The sequence below is a fragment of the Lepisma saccharinum genome, chromosome 9 (genome assembly GCF_977018435.1).
Source record: "Lepisma saccharinum chromosome 9, izLepSacc3.1, whole genome shotgun sequence".
NCBI lineage: Eukaryota > Metazoa > Arthropoda > Insecta > Zygentoma > Lepismatidae > Lepisma > Lepisma saccharinum.
Window position 1 is genome coordinate 58489444 of NC_139237.1, and position 21119 is coordinate 58510562.

The 21119-nt window shown below is 36.8% G+C and overlaps 1 protein-coding gene across 1 annotated transcript in view; it reads right to left on the reverse strand.

Annotated features, from left to right (window-relative positions):
- LOC145992683 (uncharacterized) overlaps window positions 1–21119 on the reverse strand; it is a 245492-nt gene that overhangs the window by 94846 nt on the left and 129527 nt on the right. The gene's annotated exons all lie outside the window — the stretch shown is intronic.

The following is a 21119-nucleotide window of genomic DNA, read 5'->3' on the forward strand; positions in this document are numbered from 1 at the left end:
CAGTATTCTGGAAAGAGTAGGGTCTTAGAGATAAATACAGACACTCTCATTGTAGAATACTAATCACAAATCTACATTCAAAAGAAATGTGTAGGGGAAATTTCATAAACATTGTTTCTAATTTTGTATTTGTAGTGTTGCCACTTATCTAATAGAAGTCAATTTTAACCGTGTTATCACTATAACATTAGTAACTATGCATATTTCTTTATATAGTTCTTTATAAAGATTTTTAGAAAATATCATAGTGTAGCTCTATATGTAATCCCATAAAGTAACATTTTTAACTCCCTAAAATGAACTTATAAAGCTAGAATTTATGGTAAATTATAAGAAAGTAACTAAGATAAAACACATTGTCATTTTTTTAAAAAAATTACGATTGTTACAAGGAGGTAAACACTTCTTTTGATGTAATGTTTCGGGCATAGGCGTCCGCAGACCCTCTGAGTAGGGGGGGGGGGGAGGCAAAAGCTTTAATGAAAGTTCAGTAGGGAAAGAAAAACCCTCATTTTATCTCACTCTTTTAGTTTTATTGCATTGACGTGTGTGTGTGTATGTGTGTGTGTGTGTGTGTGCGCGTATATAATGTTAATAATAAGACATTTTTCCTCGCAAATCAAGCAAAAGGGGAAAGAAGTCGATGCTAAAGCATTTATGTTGGAACGTGTTGAAATATTTTTTCAACGATTCACGTTTAGTTTTTTCAAAGAATTGTTCATGCATCTAAGACAAAAGTGTTTAGTAGAAACAGTCTGAAGTACTTATTTGTTCTTACTTTTCTCTCTGGTAATTTACAATGCATTACAGAAAAGAACAAATTGCAAGTAAAGCGAGCAAGAAAATTCTTAGATCGAAATTTTGCAAATTGAAAACAATATTAATTTAATAGGGCGCCAAAAATTTCATGGGGTTCCATGGAAGCAGATATTGCGAACGAAGCGAGAAAGAAAATTTTACAAAATGTATTTTTATTTGCATACAATTTGAAATCAAGGGGGACAATTGGCCCTCTGTGCTTGCGCCCTTCCCCTGAAGTTGCTTTGACCATTCATCGGCTTGAAAATACTTCATTTTCGTTAAGAGTATAATATCGTTTAATAACGGCGATTAGATTCCTCTACACTAAATTTCTAGGCGAAGGTATAATAATATAGGGGTAAGGACATCTGGAAGGGAGAACAAGGATGGCTACGCCGCCCCCCTTAGAAAACGAACGTCGACGTAAAAGTATATATTTCACACCTATAATTTGATTTCAGTCGCAGTAATTTACATTAATTATAATGGGGATTCAGAAATACCGGTGTTTTTTGAGTGGGTAACACTATTATCGGGGTAATATGTCCCATGGGAAAAACCTTGCTTGTGACTAAAAAAATTCTGCGGATGTCCATGATTAGGGGGGCAATTGCCTCCCCTTGACCTCCCGTTCGCACGCCTATGGTTTCGGGAGAACTCACGCATCCTTTACAGAATTGTTAGTATTTTGATCAATGCTACAGTTATAGGAGAAATGAAACACACACACATATATTATATGTATATATGCAGAGGATCTTGTCTATTATGTCTTGGCGAGGTGTAGGCTAAGATCTGTATTATCAGTGAAACAATTTTTTAGATGTAGGTGTCCAAAACTGTCAATTTAGAATCTTGTTAAACGTTAATTTTATATCCTAAATATCGTCATCATCTTTTTCATCTTTACACAGTTTAAAAATCATTTCGGTTGAAGTAAATTCATGAGATCATGAGTCATGACTTTCCCAATTTTGTGGGAAGGAGAACTTCACAGTGAGTACATATTGCCATCCTCGTTATTTTTTTTAAATGTTAAATGTTTTGCACATTTAAATCTGTCTTCTGTTACTTTTTTCAAAATCTCTCTAACATATGTTCTCAACAATCGTATGAGTTAACAAACCCCTCTTTTTAGTTTGAATATATTACATCCATGTTATATTCGTGCCGTATGAACCCATGTCCTCAGAACTGGAGACATTACCACATTATACCCCTCACATTAGTTACAGCTTAGGTATTAGAAATAGACTATGCCCTCGTGTAGCGCCTACAGAAAGAACAGAGTGATGTGACCACCCTTGTATTTATTTTAAAAAAATTCCCTTAAGTAGCATTGAATGTGGTGTAGATAAATTAACAATTACAGTGTGACGAGGGAGCTTCTGAGAAAAACACATAAATGGGTTAATGTTTCCAAATACGCTAGTACATACAAAACAGAAAACAAATGCTTTCCGTTGTTTTCGAACACAAAAAAAGTGCTTTTCAAAGTTGACAAGGAAGCAACCCATTGCGAGATGTTCATGACATTATCTCAACGAGGAAGTTACAAACGTTGGCAAGTTCGAAATACAAATTCTACATGCGTAAACACCAGACACTGCCAGGCAAGCGGAATTACATAACGCAAGCTGCGAAACAAAAATTTCAAAAGCCTGACACAAAAGAGGACGGCCGCAAACTCTTGCGACCTAGTAAAAAAATGCACACCAGAAGTAAAGATGCCGACAAGGAAATGATGGCGTAATATATAAATGCTTTTCTCTGTACAGACGCTACCGTACATCGTCCGACGAACAGCCAAGATGCAGATCTACCCCAAGTCGACCAGTTTGGCTCTCCTGGCCGTTGTGCTCGTCTTCCACGGCCAGCTGGTCTTCGGGAGGTACATCCGGTCGCCCAACCAAGAGGAGACGGAGGCTTCCAGCGACGACGCCGCCAAGCCCGAGAGCAGGCCCGCCATGTCTCCTCCTCGCCCGTACCCATGGCCGGGCTTCGAGATGCCCCTGATGGCCCCGATCCCGCCAATGGCTCCCTTCCCTTCCTACTGCCCCTGCCAGCTGGGCTTCGACCAGCCCTTCCTGGTCCACGACTACATGCACCAGTATCCCATGTACTTCGGCCACGCAGGGCTAGAGGATGACAAAAAAGGAGAGGATGTGGAATCTGAGACGGCGACAGACTCCCAGAAGCCCGTGAAGGAAGAGGGGGCACCAAAGAAGGTCCCCAGTGTCTCAGAGATGCAGCAGTTCCCCTCCGGAAAGAAGTACTACTCGCAGTGACCCCAGGGCAAAGGTTACGTACGATATGCCGCCAGTATGTCAGGTAACGTAATCAACATTATCCTCCTTTAAGCTCTGCTTTACCTTTGGCCGACTTTAGGGTAGATTGTTTCTTCCCGACGATGCAGTGGTAGCGTCGTCGCCTTGTAATCAAGGGGTTCCGTGTTCGGTACCCGGTGGAGACACATAGTGGTTCGGATCCCACTTTAAACTAGGTACAGTCCCGATTAGCTTTATGTGCATAAAGTGGATTTAAGTAGAAAACAATCAACCAACCATCTAGGGATGTTTTCGAATTTTCCACTCCGTTCGATTGATTGAGTTGGTGTTTTAAGTCCACTTTATGCACAGTAAGGCTAATCGGGACTGGACCTACAGCTCCATCGGTACTACTGCGAAATCCACTCCGTTCGAGAAAACCGCAATTATAATCCAAAAATATGAAAAATTAGATATGCTTACAATTCCCTCTGTAGCATACTCAGCAGCACCGTAAGGAAACCACACGAATATTCATATGAATGCTTTAGAAGGAATCCTAAACATATATATTTTCTCAAGATTTTGGAATATTATAGCGGTTTTTCGAGAGGAGAGGAAAATTCGAAGGCAGCTTACCTTAGAGTCGGCAACAAAGTCCAGCCGCCGACCTTTAAAACCGTGCTAAACATTTGACCGACGTCAGGCAAACCGCTTTCAAAAATCCATCTCTTTTCGAAAAACCGCTATAATATTCGAAAATCTTGAAAAAATATTACACCTGCTTAGAATACCTTCTAAAGTATTCACGTAAACCTTCGTGTGGTTTTCTTTCGCTGCTGTCCAGATATTCGAGCAATGGTTTAGAGACCACGCAAGCCTATTTTCTGTCACAGATATCTAGACAACAATGAAAGCAAACCGCAGGAAGAGTCACGTGAATGTTCTAGAAAGAATTCTAAGCAGATGCAATTTTTTAGAATTTGAAATATCATAGCTGTTTTTACGAAATTTTTGATAACGGCTTTGCTGGGGTAGGCCGAAGTTCCAACGGTACCTTAAATTCCTCAGTCCTTAACTGTGCTACACTTGTCACCCGGAGTTCATTCAGAATAATCCATCTGGGGAAAAGTAGTGCTATTTCTACAGGGGTGTATGGTAAATGTAGTCCCAAAATGTATTAAAATTTACCTTTTGTAAAGAAGTTTTGTAGAGTGTTCAGGATCTTTCTATTCGAAAATTCTCTTTTCTGTAATTGCAACAATTTATATTCTCTAAAGTATTATCTTTTGGCAATTCCTTCTACAGCCGTTCAGGTAATTTAGCATGGATTGCGATTATTATTGCCTAGATGAATGTAATAGAAAATAAGCGTACAGCTCTCCAGGGAAAATCTATGAACTCGTCAGGTTGCTCTGTCAGAAATTCCGGACATATTTACGAATAAACTGCACAACAGTTACATTTTTAATACCTTTCTTATTATTAACTTCTTGTGGACTTATTTTATTTGCCCTTACGTTTTATGTGCCCACAATCAAAAACACTAGCTGGAAAATTAACTTCACTCGCTGTCTCTCAGATGTCATAGACACGGATATTAAAACTAGCAATTATGGGTTGAAAGTCGATATTAACAATGCAGGGTGAAGGTACTTACAGTAAAGTAGGGTGAGGTATCTTAATTTTGGATACATGGCGTTCGTAATACCTGTCAAGGGCCGTTGACCCCCCCCCCCTTGTCCCCTAATCGCCACCACTGTTCTAGGTATTAAATAACTTTCAGATATAAAAATATAGGACATGGATATGGACTGAAATACAAAGAAACCAGGGTGCCATGGATTTTCACCCCAATAACCCAAAGCAATAGAGGGATGATTTTTATCTCCCCCCTTAAATAATTACATTTGCAACAATTATTTCCTTAACGTACACTACTTGTTCAAGCAAGAATTAATCGTTTCATACACGAGCACAATCATTAACTGGCAACACATCTAAGAATTGCGATTTTTTTTGTCGTGTTCACCCATCTCGCGATCGAGAAATTCTGAAATAATATTTAAATATTTATTATTTTTTCCTGAAAAACATGGTATTATACAATCAATTTAAGACATGAAAACCTACATCCTTGTAAAGCTTATCACTTCACAATTTTCACATTAAATGACGGCAATTCATATACAAAGGAAGGTCCAATCTAAACTCTGTTTGTACAACAACAAAATGAGTAATACACATGTTGTATAATGCAGCAGTAATTCGTGAAAAATGAGAACATCGGTAATGGTTTTGTGCGAAGAAATAAATGAGTTTTTTGTACTTTTCGAAATTTGTAAAATAATAATAATTGGCATTTAATTCTTCTAAAAGAGAGAGTAGATTTCCTTGGTCATTTTGCACCCTTCAAAGCATACGAGGAAAAATCACCGTATCTGAAAGAGTCCAATCATACAGTACTCGATTCATGTGTGAACAGGAAACATAAATTTCCTGTTCGTTTTAATATACATTTCCTGTTCACACACGAATCCAGCACTGTATAGTGTCTTAGATAAAGAGATATTTTCTTCGATATTTTGAAGGGTTCAATATGACCATTCGTGCCGACGCACCCAAAAATTTTAACCCATTAATTAATTCATTCATTCATTCACTGTATGGCACCAACTCCCCCCTACAAAGCATAAAGTTTAACTCAAGTTCACTTTATGCACAGATAGGCTAATCGGAACTGGATCTACAGTTTGAAGTGGGTCCATCGGGTATCGAATCCGCGAGACCTTTTACAAAGCAACGACGTTACCATTGCGCCATCGAGGGGAAAACTTATCTAGCACACTACTCATAACCCGTGTAGTTTAAACTTAAAAGTTTTAAATGTCTATTGAAAGAAGTGGATTTACTGTATTGAAATATTAATGTATTATTGCATATTACCTTCTATCAATTGTATTTTTTTTTTCAGGACAATTAATATCATCGAGGGCTTAGTAGATGAGTACTACCGCCAGCTGTCGGATCTACTTCCCGAACACTTTTCATCACAGCAAGAGTAGATCAACAGCCTCCTCTTAGATTAAATAATTTATGTGCAATAATGTTTCTTCAATAAAGAGACAAAATATAAATTTATATTGTTTATCCTTTCCTTTCTACAAGGTTTAAGCCGTTATTGTCTAAGATGGAGTAATCGAGTTCAGTAACTAGTAATCACGCTGATCACGCATTTAAAATGAAATACAAATTAAGTTACCTTAATGAAAAAGGTGAAGATGAGTTTCCACTATGCTCCATGGGTAATAATCATCTTGTATTGGTTTCTAAAACTCTGCATATTGCTTTCAGTGACAATATACAGGGTTCCCACGCAAACTCCAAATCCATTTTCCCTGAGATTTCCCTGAGTTTTTCAGAATCCTCATATTTTTTCCAGCGTATTGAATGCACAGTAAAAGACTACTATAATTTTACAATGGCCTCCTCCTCCATTTTCCCTCATAGCCATACCATCCTCACCTCTTTATTACTGCTGTTTTCTGATGCAAATAACAAAACTAGTTCAATAATAAAATAAAATTACACTTCTTTGCATGTAATTAAGAACAAAGATGACCAGTTTTCTAGAATTTTAAACAACTCCGAAACAATTTCTAACATATCTGATATAGAACATTGAAATATTTTCACACTTTTCATATATGTTTATAAATAGATACAATATCAATTAATCTGTAATGCGTACAATAATAGTTAAGACAAACAAATTATTGGAATTTTTAAAACATATAAAAATGAAGTGACAAAAAAAGGAATAATAAGTTACTGAGACTGAAATATAAAACAAGAAATGTACTTAATGTCTGATACAGCAAATTAAGACACTTCTCTTCTCAGAAGCTTCAAGTTTTTTAAAATTGTTCTGCAATAGCCTTTGCTTCTTCTTGCATCTTTTGTTGTTTGGCTTGTAAAGCACGGATCTCACTTGCTTTACGTTTCATTTCTTTCCTTTTGTCTTCTTTGTGATCACATTTCTTTTTCATCTTCTGCAATGCTTCATCGTATCTAATACGTGGAACAGGCTAAGAATGTAATATAAATACTTCATGTATTTACAAAAACATAGAGCAGGCAACCATGCCAGCTAGAAAAAAGTTATGTATGTCTGAAAATTATATGACTTATAAAACGGGAAAGAAAACATTATTTACCCGGTGGAGGCACATAGTGGTTCGGATCCCACTTTAAACTATAGGTTCAGTCCCGATTAGCTTTATTGTGCATGAAGTGGACTTAAAACACCAACTCAACAACAACAACAACAACAAAACATTCTTTTAAAATTTGTTGGAAATGCTACAACGAGCTTAGAACAAGGGATTTCATTGTTCTATAGCAGTATGGTAGATTACGTCAGAGGGGGTACAGTACTAAAACGTAGGCTACTATAAAATAAATATTTTTGTTCGTTTATTGGACCTTGTGCAACACATCTGCGTGGTCTCTTCTTGAATCACAACAAAATTACAATTCCTAATGTATAAATACTCGTATATTAAGAATTGTGTTATCGTGTGAAATTTCTCAAAAAACTGAGATACTAAAGAAATATCTAGGGTGAATAGAAAATTGTCCAGTTCGAGATCCATGTAGTAATATGCGAAACCTTTAAAGGTGTGATGGCGCTTTATTAAGCACTTCTAAGGCAAAATCAAAGATTTTACTTACTGTGTGTAGTTAGATTTTTGAAGTTACATTCTTGTTACTAAAGTGGGTTTGTAGTTTCAAAAGTTTTCGTTACAAAACAGTGCAGATGGACTTCAACTCCGTCTGTGGAAAAGAACTCGGAGTTTAAATATTGTGAAAAGAATTTTCACTACTACTGTTTCAAAGATATTTCGGAGAGGTTTTAAAACAAACAAAATAAATTCCTGGCGCGTCCTCGGTCACCACCTTATCCTCGTTGATAGTCCATCAAAAAAAAACCAAAAAAACAACAGTGTTATTAATTTGATAATTAGTATATTTTTATAAATTGCCATTTAATGTGTATGGTTAAGGAAGCCACATAATATTATGCTTAGATGTAAATTTGATTCTAAATGGAATGTAGTGTTCGCGAAGACTACACCACATTATTAAATAGTTTTTTTAATAACTTTTATATTATTACTATATACAATATTCAAGCTACCTTGAATTCATCTGAACATTTTGGACTATATATGCTCCTTGCATATTATTTGCCCAGACTGTGCTCTTATTAGCATCAATTCAACCGCGTGTTTAAACAAATTACATTCATAGCTAATTTAGTTTATTTACAAAAAAATACGTTATTAAACAGACACTGATTGATCTCCGGACCATGTTATGTACATCGACATCTAGATATATTCTGTGGGGGTAGAAAGAATGGACTCTATCGAAACAGACTATCGCTCTCCTAGTCTTTCAACTTTTCATTGCATTATGAATACCACTATTGAAAAATTGTATGTTATGACGAAAGTTTGGAAATTACAAAACTGTTAGTAGGGCTCGACCTGTGTATAGGACCGGTGGCAACCCACCATCGTGAGGAAATTGGGGAGCTAAGAGTGAGTAGCGTAACCCGGTCTGGGAAATCTCCTGTAACGGCTGGGGGTTGAAGATCTCCATCGCCTGATAGCACTGGTATCGGCATCGAAAAGTCTATGTTGGATTTTATTATCGATACCGGCCGATACCCATACCTAGATAATGCGATCATTCATGGGGCCCATAAAAATTCCACGTGACCCTTTCCTGGCCCTTTTTTATCCTAAAAATTCGAGTTTTCCATTGATTTTGCACCAATATTATGTGAAAAGGCAGAATTTGTTATTACGTAACAGTTATTTTAATATTTTGATATAATTTTTGAATATTTAAAGGAAAACTTTGAAGTAGGATACTCAGACAATATTGTTAATCAATATTTTGAATAGCTTCTAATTGTTACTTTTTCTCGAGTATCGGTGGGAATCGGGGAGAATATCGATATCGATTTCGGTTCAAAGCGTTATCACCAACCCCCGCAGCGGAGTGGTTAGCACAGCGCACCACTGCGAAATGGATCCAGGGTTCGAATCCTGACCTGGACAAGTGTTCTTTGTGAGTGTCCCTTCATCATTCATCTTCATTTTCGCGATTAGTCAAAAGTGGAAGAAAAGCGAAGTAAAATAAATTAATAGATCTCATGCATTGAAAAATTCACCCCTAAACTGTACGCCTAGATTCTATTCATTTCACGTATGATGAGTTATTCTGGTTTTCTTACCCTGCTATTTGCCTTTTTTTGTGATCAATTTCCTCTTTTCACGAAGTCTCTTCGTATTTTACTCATCGCAGGTTTTATTTTGTTTACAAGTGACACGTTCTTTTTGATTACTGCGTTTTTAACCTCCAACTTTTCAGCAATTATACACAAACATAGGTATATTAAAAATTGTTCCATTACAACATATGTGCCATCAGTGTTAAGCCTAACATCCTCATCTTTATTCTTTCTCATTTTGAGGGGCAAACTGATGATTCAATATGGGTAAAGCTACTCCTGCGCAATATGTGGAGGTGATGTGATCAGCACCGCGATCTGGCTGCCTTCAGCCCGAGGTCTAGAGTGTAGGTGAACCCCACTGGTGTAAAAAGAATGTCCCTGAACGGAAGTTTCCGATGTCATTCTTATTATCTGTTTCCATATTCCAGTTTAACTCAATTCTGTATTTTTCACATTCAGGACAAACACTCAGGATTCCAGACCGGGATCCCTGGCGTCGTAGCGCGCTATGATATCACTCTGCCACGGAGGCCGACCTGGTTTGACCATTGCGGCTCTGTTGATAGAAAATACGGCGTAGAATTACGTAATAAATCTTAAGCATATGTAAATATTCACAAGAACTACGAGCCGAGTTGTAAACACATGCTGATCACAGTAAAATGCATATCTGTCAATAAACTGTATGCACTGTAAATGCATTAATACAGCGGTTCTCAAACCTTTATTTCATTGTACCCTTTAGTCGCAACTAAACGTCTAATGTACCTCACCATAGGTTTTCTTCGAATAGTGCTTTTTGGGGGATTTCTTGGCTGCCTGATTGGTGATATGATATGATGGAGGCGTGTAGAGCAAAAATACATTCGGACTATATGTGGAAAGATGGAAAGCAAATAAACATTAGAATCCTACATTTATTATTTCATTGGGTGTTCCTATGTTTACAGTCTTTATGATTAATTACAAAAAATAAAAATGTGAAATACATGCATGCTAAGAAGTATATAAAATAATTTTCATAAATTTTTTCCAGAGTTATTGAAAAAAAGTAAAGAACAATAATTAGTTTGTAAACAAGCTGTCAAGAACAATTTTGGAGTTTTTATTGTAAATCCCCTAAGTCTCTAGTGAGAAGAATGTGCCTGCATAGCCTGACACAGTATCTTGATGTCTGGTTGTGCACCTGATACTTTCAAGCGGAAATTCGGCTCCAAATTTAGTATATTTCGATTTTAGGCACACCATAGATGAAAACCCACTTCATGTACCCAGTGCCGCAACCAAAGGAGGATCAGGGGGCATTGCTTTCCAACCTTGGATGGAAATGAGTTCTAGGGGGGCAAGGGGGGACAAACATTGATGGCCAAGTGTACCTGCAGGGGGTAATTACCGCTCACAACTTCAAATTTTATGCAAATAAAAATACTTTTCGTAATATTTTCTTGCTCGCTTCGCTCGCAATACATCAATGTTCTGTGTAACACATTGTAAATTACCAGACAGAGAAATAGGACTTATCTTAATTGATTTTGTTCTAAATGCATGAACAATTCTTTTGAGAAAAAGGAGTGTGCACATTTGAGAGACAATTTATGTAATGTTTGCTGTTGGTTTATTGTGAGATGGATGAATTGGTTGTGTAATGTATTTAAATAATATATGCTATATGTATTAAAGAAACTTCAAATGCGTACACAATTTAGTGCCCACGTCGCTCCATGTGATACATATATCGTGCATGAAAGTTAATGTAAAAGATAATTATATTTGGAATGCATTTATCAAGCATTTTCTGTCTTTCAAAAATAGTTTGTTTGCTTGTTTTCTATTATTCATGTGAAATTGAATGTGTTGAAAAAGTAATTCAAATAGTTTGTTCGAACACAAATGCTTTAGCACCAACTTCTACCCCCGTTTTGCATAATTTACGAGGGTAATAACGTCTTTGATACTACTATTACTACTACTACTACTACTACTACTACTACTAATAATAATAATAATAATAATAATGTTGGTCCAGGGTTCGAATCCCGGCTTGGGCATGTATGTTTGTGAGTGGCTATTCACCAATTTCATCATATCATTACTCATCCCCTTACTCATCCCCATCTTCGCAAATTAGCCAAAAGTGGCACAAGAAGCGAAGTAAAATAAATCAAAATAACAATAATAATAATAATAATAATCCGTTGCGCAACAGCCCATGAAGGGCCAAGGCATACCTACCGACTGCCAGTCTCCCTCCCACGCTTGACGTGCGTCACCTCTAAGCGTGGAGATCTTCAACCAGTATTGGAATAGTCGGGGGGTCAGCCCGACGTATCCCCAGCCGTTATAGTAGGTCTTCTCGACCGGATTACGCTCACTCATTCGGAGCTCCCCAATTTCCTCACGATGGTGGGTTGCCACCGGCCCTATACACAGGCCGAATAAATTCCGACCAGAGCCGGATTCGAACCTACGCCGTCCCGCAGCGAACGATCTCAAGACGAGTGAACGCCTTAACCCGCTCGACTACGGAGGAGGACAACAATAATAATAATGATGTTATTATTGATTGATTGAGTTGGTGTTTAAAGTCCACTTTATGCACAGTAAGGCTAATCGGGACTGGACCACTATGCGCCTCCACCGGGAATCGAACCTGGGACCCCTTGATTAGAAGGCGAATACGGTACCACTGCGCCATCGGGGAAGCCCATATATGTTATTATTATTATTGATACGTGTGTCCTGGTACTTGGCCCCCCAGACAAAAATTCGTGGTTCCGTCTTTGCATGTACCCCTAGGGGTACGCGTACCACAGTTTGAGAACCATTAATATATACCAAAAACGGGAGTCAATAAACAATTTCACTCCTGGTGGCTACAGAAGAGTTCAAAGTCCGCACACTTCCCTTCCAGGTATTCCTGACTAACGCATATTCCATTCTTCCGGAGTCATCGGAAGTCAAGTAGAAAGCTGATGGTTAGGTTTTTCGCCAGCAAGCACTTGTTCGATGTTTTGAATTCATAAACGTATGGGAAAAATTTAAGCAAGTTGAAATAAAGCTCACTGTTGCGTAGCTTGTAAAAAGAACTAGTAGTAAATTCGCTGCAAACGCCATTACAATATTCTAAACAAAAGGGAAAAAAAAGAAAAAGTTAAAAGTATATTGGCAGTGTGTAACGCTCCATCAAGATGGAAAAGAATAAAGGTGACAAAACTATATGGAGTTAAATTTAGTGACGCATATTTTTAAAGATGAACGAGCGCGTTAAGAGGTGGATATTTTCACCGAGGTTTTCGGGTTCGAATCCCGACCTGGACATGGGGTGTTACTCATGCGAATAATGTCCATTCATCAATTTCATCTAAATTATCCATCTTCATCGTTGCGATTAGCCAAATGTGGAAAAAGATCGAGGTAAATTAACAAAAATACGAAATACTTGTTTGAGAATGAGGCTAGTTTTGGCCCAAAATTAGTGAGGGAACTGAAGATAACAAGAAATGTTGAGAAGAAGAGACCTTCGTTTCTTTATTCTGAGCACCGATGTCGTATGTAGCAATAATATAGAAAATAATATAGAAAAATAAATAGGATATTTAATAAACAATTAATTATGCTAGATATTTGTGGTTTCTGCCTTGCCTTATCATCACTATCAGCTCGATACTTGCTAAATATAATACTGCATGAAATAAATTACATATTTAAAAATCATGCTAAAAATGGACCAACATAGACGTGCCGGAGAAAATCTTATCACACAGGGTAGTAATTCAACTTATCGTCGCCTTCACTTACATCAGAAGGACCTTTGCTCAAGTAATGAACACAATATCAAAATTCATATTTTTCACCTAGTGAAAAAGCTTTGTGCTTTACATTCATCACTACTTACTGTCATACCAGTAGAATAAATACAAGTAACTTGTACGGCCTCCCCGTTAGCGCAGTGGTAGCGTCATCGCCTTGTAATCAAGGGATCCCGGGTTCTATACCCGGTAGAGACACATAGTGGTTCGGATCCCACTTTAAACTGTAGGTTCAGTCCCGATTAGCCTTTATGTGCATAAAGTGGATTTAAAAAACAACAAGTAACTTGTTGATTTCTTCGTTCGTTGTCGATTATTAAGTACTGATCGTAATACTTAAATTTCCAGTTGATCATCTTCGTTTAAAATTTCGTCGATTTGACCAACTAATCACAATCCTGTAAATATAGTACAGGGATTCCAAAAAATGTAAAAAAAAAGTGTTGCTATCAATATTGCGGTTACGTTCTTGGGACACCCTATGTAATGAATTCAATGCAGACATTCGGCTTACATTAAAAAAAATGATTATTCTATTTGAAAGCAATCGGTAAAACCTCTTTGAGAAGCCTGTTGAAATTCCTTGAATTCCACACTTTAGTGTTTATCATTTTTCCACATTCGCTTAATGGATTTACATAGTTGTTTTGCTTCGCCTGATGAAATACTTTTGAAAGTTTCCAAAATTGAAATATGGTTAATGAAAACGCTACGTCTCTTTCCAGTAGTTAATGATAATGTTGATGTAATAGATGGGAATACTCGACAAAACGTACCATCGACAAGACGCGACAAGACGTACCTACCACCTGGGCGGATACCTGCGAAGGGTCTTCTAATGAGTCTTAAAATATTTGCGATGCGACAAAACGTACCACTTGTTGGGACGGCATCAAACATCATTTACCGAAATTACGATTTTATGATTTTCTCTAGTTTTGCTGATTTCCATCACACTTTATCCACGCATTGGACTGGCAAAATTACTATATAATGTATATATAGCTATTTTGGCGTGTTAAAAATCGGCTGTGGTTAAGCTGTCGCCCACATTTTTTCTTTTGCTTTATCTCTTCGTCTTTTCTTTATTTTCATTTTAGTTATGTCAGCAGCAAGAATATTGTCCTAACTATCTATGCCCTTCTAACCGCAGAAAATGATAATTATGTTTTCTTCTCCATCGTCAGCTAACAGGAACCCAACCTAACCTAATCGTATTGGAATGTCTGACATGTCAAGGGCAAGTTCAAGCGTTTTCCTTGAAGTGGTACGTTTTATCATGGAGTAAACATTTTGAAGTTATTAGTGGATCTTTCACAGGTAGCTGTTTATCTGAGTGGTACGTTTCGTCGCGAAAACCCAAACGGTACGTTTTGTCGGGACACCAGTGTTTGGTGCAGCAAATACCTACCGCACCCGAAACTGGAACCAAGCACAGCCTGACTTTGCAGTCGAATTTTCGTTCACAAAAGTGTTTTTGACTGATTTTAATACGTTGAACTCATTCTAGCCTCCAGACGACTTTAATTACATTGTCGAAAGGAAGAGGAAGTTTAACATCATTTCATCACTGCACATACTTTAAAGCTTAGTAATCTCTCAGGTATGATGGTGGAACTTTCCTCATTAACTATGTCTGATTCACGGCATGTTTCTTGAGTTCAGTCTAGCTGAACTATGCTTGAAGATATCCCTATGTAACGTCTAGCATACGAAATAAAATATCTACACATTCATTTCGTACCAAGAATAATTTATCATAGCCTACATAATAGCATTTTTTTTAAATTAAGGGCATCAAACGCCATCGCACTATGTAGTCAGGAATTTAAACGTTTAATTACATGAACTTAAATTGTCTCTTGTTTATTATATACGTACATGTCTATGTCCATTAAATACAGAATGCAGATATTTTATTCTTATCTTTATAGGTAGTGTGAAAATTAACTTTACCTTTTGTGGCCATTTTATTTCGAGTTTTGTAGTTGTTGTTGGGCAACAACACCTCGATCTTAACTAATAGTAATTTTTTGACAATAATTGTAATACCAAATACAAAAGATCTGCTTGATAACACTCCAAACAATTTGCCAACAAAATAGTTGACGTGATTTAACTTTATTTTTCCCGTAATGGATTTTAAAAAAATGTTAGAATAGAAATAAAGTTAATTGGGACACTCTCTTAACGTAGTGCTGGTGACTGAAACCATACCTGCATATGAGGTGTATAATTCTTAGTCGATTGACACTTTTTTGTGTCAAATGTCCCTTAGAATACTGACATTTAATCATAAAGTTGAAAATTACTTTTGTCAGATTTCACGTGGTCTTCAACTGGAATTGAATTTTTATAGTGCCACAGTTTATTATACAGGATGTCCGGGATGGGAGTGACGGTTTTTAAAAGTGTGTGGTTTCAATATGGGTAGAGATAGGGAATAAAGCAAACGTGCATTTTGAAGGAAAACTCAAAAAGTTTTATTGGTATTAACTACAAGTCATTGTAACTCAGTATAACTCCACGTGAGCTTCATTTGTGACTCGAAGAATATCCAGCCTGAATTTAATCTCTCTCCACGTATTCCGTAACATCTGAGGTGTGACAGAAGCAATCGCATTCCGAATACGGGTCATCAGTTCATCAAGGTTACGAACCTTTTCCCCAGCATACACAATATCTTTCACATACCCCCACAGGAAAAAGTTCAGGGGGGTTACAACAGGGGAGCGTGGTGGCCACCTAATTGGCCCATCACGGCCTATCCAACGTTCCGGAAATTCCGTATCAAGATACTCCCTCACTTGTAGGCTCCAATGTGGTGGGGCACCATCGAATTGGAAAATCACTTTAGGTTGTAAATGTTGTAATTGGGGAACTGGAAAGTTTTGAAGCATGTCTAGGAACACATTTCCTGTTATGGTTTGATCAATGAAAAAGAAGGGGCCTATAACTTCATTAAGTGTTAAAGCGTACCAAACATTCATATTTTGGACTGTCTCGGGAATGTTCCACATACGCATGCGGATTCTCAGATTCCCCTTATCCTAACATTGTGTCTGTTAACACAGCCAGACAAGTAAAAAGTTGCTTCATCTGAGAAAACAATGTTCGATACAAAATTATGGTCATTATCAATCTTGTGTAGAATTTCATTGGCAAATTCTAATCTTTTTGGCTTGTCGTTAGGCATAATGTCTTGCAACAATTGCAACTTATATGCGCGCAAACGTAGTCGTTGATGTACCACATCGTGCACAGTTGACCTTGGCATTCCCAGCTGTCTGCTCGCTGCGCGAATTGACTTCCTCGGGCTACGTGTGAAACACTCTCTTATTGACTCCACCCGTTCTTGTGACACACGCGATTTACCACCACTATGAGGTTTCACTACACTCCCTGTCGATAAAAATTATTCCTTCCACGCCTGGATACTGTTGCGTGATGGAGGGTCCTTGTGGTAAACAAGTCGGAAGTTTCGTTACACTTGAACATCACTTTTTGTCTCTGCAAACCACTACACGCATTGCGCCTTTTCGAGTACCGACTTCATTTCTCGTTTCGGCGATACTAGCGCCGTCACCGGTAGTCGTACAACTATGAAAATTTGCTGAACAAAACTTTTTGTTTTTTCCTTCAAAATGTATGTTCTCTTTCTTCCCTATATCTGCCCATATTAAAACCACACACTTTCAAAAACCGTCAGTCCCATTCCGGACACTCTGTACTTTTCAACCCAGTGTACAAACTTTATAACAGCTCGCTTAAGATAAATTTAAAGGTTAAAAGTTGCACTTCAATTTGAAGGTGAAGTGTATAAAGTAGTATAAAATGTGCAAGAGATAAAATTTAATACAAATGGAAAAAAAACTAAAGTTAACATATTGTATCGGTAATAACTTTTTACAGTATATCTTTCAACTATTACTTGGAATAATAAAGTTCTTGGAGTGCGATTTCCTCAAGGTTGTAGAACCACTACTGAAACATTTACAGAATTTTCTTCTATATGATTTTTTTTAAAAAATAGGAACTGTCAATACCATGAAGTTAATTTTCGCGATAACTATAATGAAATTAATAGTTAGTTTACATATTTTTCACAATTAAATATTTAACCCAATTAAAAAATCTTTTTTTAGTAAGCTTAATTTAACTCTGTATACACATAATGATTGAATTTCTAAAAAAAAACACGCATTTAAATAACACGAAAAGAGACAAAATTGAAATAATAATAATAACACAGGCTTTACTGTGAACTTTTACCTGAAACACTGATGTTCCATTTTCACTCTTCAAAATTAGTAACACTACGGTATACGTATAAAGGTTTCGTGGCATTTTGTTCACTCAGATACTAAAGGCGGCAACTGTGAGATATTTTTTTCAGTATGAAGAACTGCAATGGTAACCGAGTTGTTGTTTTTTTTCGAATATCTAACAGTGTAACTCTGTTATTTTGTAAAATTTAAACTTATGAACACGAGTAAACAGTCGACGAATAAATTTACTCAAGAAAACGAGCAAAAAGTGCGAAAAGAAAAGAGTTCTTCAGAGTGCTTGAATTATAATATCGAGATTCCAAACCTGGACTCGTTATAATCCAGTTATAAAAACAGAAGTTGGCACATACATAAGGTTAAGAGATTTTAATTGGTACTGAGCCACTGAAGCAGAATTTCCATGTGTGCCATTTTCTTTAAACAAAACCAATACATGTTACATAGTACCTTAATTTTTAAAATTTACTTTCCTTGTTTTTCAATTTATTTGACGAGAAATACAAGAAAATGTTCTCGAATAAATGGATAGGTTAGTATACACATCCATGAAATTCGTTGTTGATTTATTAACGTTATCTTGGGATTGCTCAACCGATAATCAACTCAACAGTGATTGATGTGAAATTAAAAATATCCAACGCATTGAAGGCTGGATAAATTGCCACATTTGGCAGAATTCTATAACTAAATAAATAAACTAAATATTTGGTTTGCAACGTTCTCCTCTCCTCAGCAGTGTCTGATTTGATTTGGTGTTTTAAGTCCACTTTGTGCACAGTAAGGATAATCGGTACTGGACCTACAGTTTAAAGTGGGATCCAAAACAACAATGTGCCTCCACCGGGTATCAAACCCTCAGCAGGGTCGTTGCAGGTTCCAAATATTGGTTCTAAATATTAGACTCACGTATACACACATACGCATGCATAATCATTTATGAATCTCGTCCTCTCCGATTACTTAGGGTGTTAACACTATCACCTTGCAATCAAGGGGTCCCGGGTTCGATCCTCGGTGGAGTGGTTCTGATGCCACTTGAAACTGTAGGTCCAGTCGCGATTGGCCAATTCGAGCAAAAAATTAATTTAAAACAAATTTAATTTTGTCAATTCCGTAGCTTTTGAATTGCACAAATATTATTTATAATTATTTTTCTTCCGTTTTATTCAGGATTATAATAATTCTGTCTCTAACTAAATAAATGTTATCAAACCCATAGAAAAACTGACATAATCATTTCAAAACAATTCAGTGCCCTACTGTCACGAAAAATATAGCTGTACAAAATACTGTCGATATTCATTACAGGGTCAATCCATATGAAGTGGTACAATATGGTTGCTTGACCACTTTTGACATAATATATTTTTTGTGTGGTGTTAGCCTCATATGTTGACAGTTCAGAACCACTGTTATTTTACCTTTGCTATCACCGATTTGAAGATGGCGGGTATTTTTTTTATCATGGCGCCCAGCACTTTCTCCATTCGTAAGCATCAGCGGCAACTTTTTGATCTCAGCTCTGGTAAGTCCTAGGTGTTTGTCAAAATTATTTGAAGCTTCAGACTTTAATCCTTCTTTTTCTACGGGGTCATAAACATGTACTTTTTGTTTTAAAAAATCCAAGTTCAGGGTTAAAAATATCTCTGGTGGGCGGTTGTTTAACAATCTGAAATTTGTACACAATACAGTACTCCATGATAAGTAACTTCAGTAAAAAAAATTGAGATTCAATTGATTTAAAAGATACAAAACTCGTGAAAAATTCAATATTTTGCATTAAATATGGTATGCTTAATTTCATTTCTTATTAACATTTTGTGCTAGAATTCTGCAAACTGTAATTTGGAATGTCATTCAACAACATTACAATCCTGAAATGAATCTGCAATAAAGTATATATACGAGGGAGTGCTGGAAAGTAAAGCTTCCTATGTTTTTATTTTTTTGTTACCTTGTAAACGCATTTTTTTATTTTGAGCAACCACACATTGCACTTATAAAACTTTCCTGCTTCTCCATTGAAGGTTTCAAACTTCTATCACCAGAGGGTGCTGAACTATAGCGAGGAAAATGGCAGCATGTAACCACGTAACCCCAGTTGAACACCTGATGACCTCCATCAGTTGCAGTACGTGGCCTTCCACTCCATTCTCTCACATACGATGAGACTTCTTTAGCTGGGGTTTTCTTTACGAGCATGAAAAGCCCAACATTCGCACAGTATTGATGTCTATGCATTCATCCCCATAAAATGCCTTCAGTCTCATATGAATGTCAATTTGTAGCACATTTTCTGCGGTTATAAACTCGATCACGGGCGCTATTTCAGACGCTGCACCGACATTGCATGGTTACATGCTGCTATTTTCCTCGCTACAGTTCAGCACCCTCTGGTGATAGAAGTTTGAAACCTTCAATGGAGAAGCAGGAAAGTCTTATAAGTGCGATGTATGGTTGCTCAAAATCCAAAATGCGTTTAGAAGGTAACAAAAAAAATAAAAACATAGGAAGCTTTACTTTTCAGCACGCCCTCGTATATATACTTTATTGTAGATCCATTTCAGGATTGTAATGTTGTTGATTGACATTCCAAATTACAGTTCGCAGAATTCTAGCACAAAATGTTAATAAGAAATGAAATTAAGCATACCATATTTAATGCAAAATATTGAATTTTTCACGAGTTTTGTATCTCTTAAACCAATTGGATCTCAAACTCATAATTTTTACTGAAGTTACTTATCATGGAGTACTGTATTGTGTACAAATTTCAGATTTTTAAACAACTTGCCCACCAGATATATTTAACCCTGAACTTGGATTTCTTTAACAAAAAGTACATGTTTATGACCCCGTAGAAAAAGAAGGATTAAAGCCTGAAGCTTCAAATAATTTTGACACACACTACTGGTACACAGGTACTTGCACAAAAAATTCAAGTGTTAAAAAAACTGCCTTCCCCCTGAAAAATGTCCAAAAATTACATTTGAACAATTAGGATACACAACTTTGACCTTAAAATGTATTATGAAGGAATAATATTGAGGATATTATACTCAAATATAATTATAGCCTATACTATGCTTAACATCACAGATTTTGTCTCATTGTCCTAGGACTTGCCAGAGCTGAGATAAAACAGTTGCCGCTGATGCTTACAAATGGAGAAAATGACGCGCTCCTTGATAAAGAAATGCCCGCACACAATTCATACATTTCCATTCTTCAACATGTGGGTGGGACCACCGCGGCCACTTTTTTTTTTTTTTTTTTTTTTTTTACAACATGTGGGTGGGAAATCTCTAATAAAGTTTTCAAAGCAAGAAAATTTATGGATTACTAATCACCAAATCGTTAATTATATCACAATATTTGTTTTAAGAACTCTGACCTTCGTGGCGGAGTGGTTGGCAATGGCACATCATGCTGCGTCGCCAGAGCTCCCGGATTTGAATCCTGTCCTGGGCGTCGGTGTTCTTCATCAGCCATCCTCATCTTTGCGATTAGCCAAAAGGGGCAGAAAAGCGAAGTAAAATAAACCTAATCAAATCCATCAGCATGAGATGAGATCACTCGCCTTCCAGTAACAAAGTTAAGGAAGTTGAAAAAAAATCTTACATTGATTTAATTGAAATGGAGATTT